This window comes from Chroicocephalus ridibundus, chromosome 8, assembly GCF_963924245.1.
Source record: "Chroicocephalus ridibundus chromosome 8, bChrRid1.1, whole genome shotgun sequence".
Taxonomy (NCBI): Eukaryota; Metazoa; Chordata; class Aves; order Charadriiformes; family Laridae; genus Chroicocephalus; species Chroicocephalus ridibundus.
In genome coordinates this window covers 1,932,320-1,939,194 of record NC_086291.1, presented here as the reverse complement: position 1 = coordinate 1,939,194, position 6,875 = coordinate 1,932,320, and positions in this window count along the sequence as shown.

The window sequence follows — 6,875 nt, the reverse complement described above, 5'->3', positions numbered from 1 at the left end:
TCTCACCGGGCAAAGCTCCCGCTGGTTTCCTGGGGGGCAAGGGAAATAATTCTCCTGCGCATGGATGCATCTGGTAAATACGGACTCGTTACCAGGGCAAATGGAAGGAGAGGGGCACAAATACATATGTGTATATATATTTCCCCCCCCCCCGGTTGAACTATTCTATTCTAATATATAGCTCAGTTAACCCTCTCCCTCCCTTCTAACCCATTTGGACAGCGTTTGTACCTACCAATGGTTTAAAAGAGGTGAGAGGCTTGGTCTGGGGTGGACACCTGTGATGCTTACCTCTGGCAACGAACGCATCCATGGGTAAATCAACCGGTGCGTGAAGACAGCAGGAATTTTTGATACTAGTCCAATATCCCGATGCCACATCATGTCCTCGGTTTCAGATTTTTACTTCTCAGATGTGCTTTTCGCTCTGCTGTCCGTCTTTGGCTGCTGGGCCCTTGGAAAGCCCTTGGCATCCCGCCTCTGCCGGCCTTCCACCAGGCGCGGTGTTCAGGGATGTCAACCAGCCACCTGGGAGATGGGAACTGAGCGACAGGCGTGCAGGCCCACCACCGAGATCCTCCCATGGGCAGCCCTTGAACATGTCGACGGCCCAGTGCTTTGAATCAAATCACAAAGCCATTTTATTCTCCCTCCCTCAAATACTACATGCTCTCTAATTCTTGGTATTAGTGTTTTCTAAACTTTTGCTAAGTTTGGTTATACTCTTGGCAGCCATATCTCGCGCCGGCAGTTTCCACAGGTTACTTATCAGTTTGGCAATGAGTTTCGTGGGCTGTTCAGCTTCACTGCACCATGCGGTTGTACACCTTGGAGGCACGTAAAGGAAGTGTACGCTGAGTAATGTCTATACCTACAGACGCGCACCAAAAGGCACTGAGCTCCCGTGTGCCTCTCCCTCCACCTGCGCAGGATTGCAAACCCAGCTGTACGTTATCGCAGTGAAAGCTGTACGTAATAATTTTATGACAAGACATTTTCTTTTTTCAGGCCGAATGCGTAATGCGGAGAAGGTGGCTGCTGTCGAAGTTATAGTGTGGGGGTCTTTGCACAAGGGATGCTTTTTTGGTGTGTAGAAGTGGCGATGCCGTGTCCCTTGATGTAAAGGAGTGGTGAATCCACCTCCCTTGATGCAAAGGGGTGGTGACCCCATGTCCCTTAATGTAAAGGAGTGGTGACTCCATCTCCCTTGATGTAAAGGAGTGGTGACCCTACGTTCCTTGATGTAAAGGAGTGGTGATTCCACCTCCCTTGATGTAAAGGAGTGGTGATTCCATGTTCCTTCACGTAAAGGAGTGGTGATTCCATCTCCCTTGATGTAAAGGGGTGGTGACCCCATGTCCCTTGATGTACAGGGGTGGTGACCCCATGTCCCTTGGTGTTAAGGAGTGGTGACCCCATGTCCCATGAGCTTGATGTCCCTGACGGAGACAGCCGGGGGCCCTCAGAGACGTCCCCACCAGCCTGAGGAGGAGCTCAGCGAGAGGAGCACTGGTGCAAGCCAGCAGCCACCCACTCATCTACTGGTAATGGCATTAAACAGCAAAGCAGGCAGCTCATGACCCACCGAGACGCACCATGACAGTGTCCCATTGCTGTGTGCAATGGGTCTAACACAACCTCAGCAAAAGGGGTCTTTTTATACAAATGGAAGGAGAGAACAAATTAAAAAGAAATAAGAACTGGGGCGTGGTGTCTTCAGAGCAGCAGAGCCCGTCTCTTCCTTCCACTGCAGCACGATGGGGTGGATGAGGTGTGAGATCGTCATCGTGCCGGGGCTGGAGGAGTTACCATCAGCGCGGTGCAGATCAGCCGGGGACGCTGCGGGTCTGGGTGCCTACCGTCCCCCTTCAGAAAGGAGGCTTGAAAATTAATTAAACAAAACGCATAATAAATACATAAGAAAAAAACTTAACAGATCATAGATTATGCATGAATAGCTCCAATTTTAAACCCCTTATGCTGCTGCTCTGCCACCGTGACCGTGCCTTCTGCAGGAGGACACAGAATTCATTCTGGTTTAGTGTTTGAAGCAGGGGAGAGCTGGGATTTACTCTCTGTTTAGTCATGGACCGGCCCCGTGACCTCCACCAAGGTCCTTATCCACAGCATCTGGATATAACAATTGCGACCTCTGGTAAAGCCTCCGCACCTAAAGTCCAAAAGCACCGTATAACGTTTGGGAACAGGAACAGCACAAGATCATGAAGATAATAGAAATGTTTTCCGAGTAATCTTGCGCTGCTCGTTTTCATTCTGCCCAGGCACTTCCTGGGCTGCTCCACGCTGAAAGGTTTGCAAGCATTTGTTTGTCAGTAAATTGTGGAGGAGATTTAGCGGCAGATAAATATGCTGCAGAGACTAAAATTGGATTAAAAACTTTAACGGTTCACAAAGCTAAATAACAACAGCAGGCCTCCGGGGATTTCTGAATGCAGAAGCAAAAGATCAAAGCCCAGGTTGTGACCAACACTTGCGAGCAAAGCTGCGAATAAATGCCTGGATCAGCAAAAGCCGCCTGAAAACGCCGCAACGGAGAAATGACAGCCGATGCAACGGCCACACGACCAAAGTAGGAATATTCGCTAAAAATTCTGCTATTCGGTACAGCCTCTTACACTCCGTAGCCTTCGGGAGGATTAACTCTCTGAGAGGGCAGATGAGGAGGTACCCGCAGGGCAGAAGGGCTGAGCACAGCGGCAGCGACTGAAACCAAAGCTGCATTTCGTAGAAGAGGATGTGAGCAGCGAGGCTGTGGTTTGTGTCAGGACTGGCTTCACTGAGCGTCAGCTTCACAGAGCCAAATCCCATGAAAATACCACTGGTGAAGCAACGGGAGCAGGGTTCGGATAAAAGACCAAAGCAAGCGTTGAGCACGATGGATAGAAAACAAACTATAGAATTGATCTATTAAAGGAGATTTCAGGAGTGCTGCTTACCAAACCGGCCAAGTCCTTCCTTAAGGGAGGGGAATTAATCTTGCCACAAGAATACTGGAAAAACCCACAATCCTTAACCTCTCAAAGGATGCAGGGTGATGCTGTGCCTCGCACCTCGGCTGTATGATTTTCTAGACTGGCACGGTTGGAGCCATGCCCTCCCCGTGAATTCAGCCTTCCTCGGCTCGGTTACGCACTCCAGAGGAGGCAGAACAATTGCGTTTACCGAACAAAATAACCGATTTCATCCTGCTGGGTTGAGGCAAATTCCGTGAGAATCGCTGGCACAGCGGCTGTAACACTAACGGAACCAGCGCACGGACTGCCTGTGATATTGAAGACCAACAAACATGCAACCCGGACTTGTGAAAAGCATTTGACACTGTCCCGCATGACATCCTTGTCTCTAGATTGGAGAGACATGGATTTGATGGATGGACCACCTGGTGGATAAGGAATTGGCTGGATGGTCACACTCCAAGAGTGATGGTCAACGGCTCAATGTCCAAATGGTGCCCGATAACAAGTGGTGTTCCTCAGGGGTCAGTACTGGGACCGGAGCTGTTTAACATCTTTGTTGGCGACATGGACAGTGGGATCGAGTGCACCCTCAGCAAGTTTGCTGACAACACCAAGCTGTGTGGAGCGGTCGACATGCTGGAGGGAAGGGATGCCTTCCAGAGAGACCTGGATAGGCTGGAGAGGTGGGCCCTTGCGAATCCCATGAAGTTCAACCAGGTCAAGTGCAAGATCCTGCACGTGGGTCAGGGAAACCCAAGCTGGGTGGAGAATGAATTGGGAGCAGCCCTGAGGAGAAGGACTCGGGAGTGTTGGTGGACAAGAAGCTCAACAAAAACTGGTGAGCCTCTGACCCAGGTTGCCCAGAGAAGCTGTGGCTGCCCCATCCCTGGAGGGGTTCAAGGCCAGGTTGGACGGGGCTTGGAGCAACCTGGGCTGGTGGGAGGTGTCCCTGCCCAGGGCAGGGGGTGCCACTGGGTGGCCTTTAAGGTCCCTTCCAGCCCAAACCATTCTGTGATTCTATGCCATGAATTATTGGCTATTCTATTGCTGTAGCAGTTACCAAAACTCCACGGCCTGGGTTGCAAGGAACAGAACATCCGAGCAGCTGAAAGCAGCTGAAGCCATGGCAGCAAGGAAGGCAGCAGGAATGAGCAGAACAAGCTCGGTTCCTGGAAGCCGAGCCGCATCTGCTTGGGCTGTGGTTTGACATTCAGCAGCCTGAGCAGTCGTGTTCCCTCAACCACGTCTAGTGGTCCCACCTCTTCCATGGCACTGACATGAGTCACGGTCCTGTGCAGCTAATTGGATCAAAGGACTGATCATAATTCCAAATAAAAATATCTGTGATTTGGTTTTGTTTATTCCTATATTCAACACTGAGTTAATGTTACCTTCTTTCAGCTTCTCAAGTGTTACGATGGCTTTGGTGTTGGTGCTGCACGCTGGGTTGGTGACCGCAGGGGGTTGGTGTGCCACGTGTTGGTGTTGCTGGCTCTGTCTGCTCCAGAAGTCCCTGTCCTCAGTCCGCGGTGGCCCTGCTGTTGAGAAGGCTCTTCCTTGCTGCCCTGGTTACCAGCCGTTGAAATCAGCAGCTAAAGCTCAACACTGAAGAACTGGAGACCTTCTCGACCACAGGGAGAGCGGCCGATGACGGAGCGTTGGCAGCACTGCAAAAAAACACAGACAAAATATGAAATTTCAACAAAATGTAACTGCCGTTTGACAGTAAGATCAACCAGTGCTCACAGCATGGCCAGAGACCGCTCATTTAGTGCAGCGCTGCTGTACAGCCTTGCCTGTGTGGTCCTTGGTACAATCAGATCTAGAAACTGTACTGTCTTCTGGAACCTCGTCACCCAAAAAAAGCGAGAAACCACCAGATATTCAGAGAAATTTTAAAAAAAAGAGCAGGCCCGAAGGAGTGACCCTCCTCCAGGGTAAGAGATGCCAGTCTGAAAGCGGTCTGTGAACGCCTGAGGTCTTCAAGCAGGCAGAAAATATATTTGGGGTTTTTTTTAACAATTGTCTTTGCTGACACAAGAAAATGGAATGATGTTGAACCCAAACTGATGACAAAAAAATCACGGCACGCCTTTGAAAGAGTGGGGATGCAAACACCATCACAACAGCTCTTCCTAACTGGCCTAGACAACGTGGTAAAATCAAGAACTCCAGAGAATATCATGGAGGAAATACATTAAATAAACAAACATTGCTCCTTCCTGACTGACCACGGATGACAACCACGCCAGGGTTTTTGGATATACTCACATTCTCCTGCATGGGCTTTTAAGCGCCCAATAGTTAACTCCCAGTGCTCTGTCACTCTTACTTCAACGCTGATGACTCACCACCATTCCTTCACAAGTCTTCTTTCTCAAGGTTATTTCCAGACCTACAACCTGACACAACCAGAGAGTGTAAGGGCTGCACCTGCTGATTTCACTTTTGAGTTTGAATTGCCTTTGAATCGTGTTTCCTCCAGTAATATTTTAAACATTAGCTCTTGCCTATTTTCTGACTGGGCTCCAGCCTTCTTCCATCATCAGCTTTAACTTTCTCTGGTTCCCGTTCATATAGTTGGACACAAGGCAGCTTTGCAGCATTTGAAACTTCTTCCATTTTTAGCTTTTTTTTTTCTTTACAAAGCAAATGAACCCAATGGCTGAATAAGCCATTACTGGTCTTCTCTTTTGGTTTGTTTTGCTCTAGAAGTCTCCTTTTATGTCCACTTTTCACCCCAGATGAAATATTTTGTAATTCATTTCCAGAAGGTGAGTATGAACTGCCACAATAGCGTACATTCAAATTTCATTACATCATTTGCACGCTTTATTTTCACTATCTCTAAGTCCATGTTCTCGACTCTTTTTCCTTATTCCAGCATTCATGGCGTTACGAGGGCGGGTTGAAGCAGAAAGCGTCTTGACCTCCATATGTTGAGTGCCTCTTCCAGTGGAGATTCCTTCCAGATTTGTCTCCCTGGAAGCTCAGCAGAAACAAGGCGGCGAGGTAACAGCAGGCACTGGTACATTGTGTCCCACGGGCGAGAGCAGCGTTCCCCGCCTCCCTTGCTGTAACCACCATCATCTGCTCTGGGCAGAAAAGCTCTGCGAGGAGACGGTCTATAGTCCTCCTCCCGCAGCAAGCTCCACTCCAGGTGACTGGTATTCCCTGAATGCGCGCTCAAGGTGCACTTGGGTCTTGCATTTCCATCTACGCGTTGGCATGTGCTCAGTTTGATCATATTGACTTCACCCTGTGAAAGCCAGGCTACCAGAAGAGAGTATCTTCTGCTTGCACCAGGCAGGCGCGGGTCTCAGGCAGCTCAGCTTCTCCTGAGGGGTATGGGGTTACGCTACCCCCACGGAGGGCATTCGGTTACAGCCTCCACCATTGCTCTCCTCTGCTTCACTACAAGAGCTCCTCGGGAGCAGTCACCACCGTCACCAGCAAACATCACACGTTCTCATGTCAACTGCTGCTGGTGCTTTCCCGAGGTTCATTTTCAGAACTGCAGACACCCCCTCCTCTCAGAGAACTGATGACTCCGTACTTTCCTTGACATCATCCCCTGCCCGGTGGAGCAGGGAGGTTGGCACAACGTCCTCTCAGCACTGGCAGCTCCGTTTGCAGCAGGACCTTCTGCTTCGGCTCTTCTGTTGCAGACCAGCACGGGGCAGAGGTTCTGGTGGGACACCCGACTGCAGGGAACACGCTGTGTCCTCCGTGAGTTGTAAGTACCGCATGCTTTCTCCTGGAGCTTTGTGCTTAACACAAGTCAATGAAGAAAGGATCATATAGAGAAGCAGATTTTGGTGCTAAAAGTTAAGCAAAAAGAAAAGAAAAAAAGGGAAAAGGAAAAACAAAAAAAAAAGGAAAAAGAGGAAAGAAAAA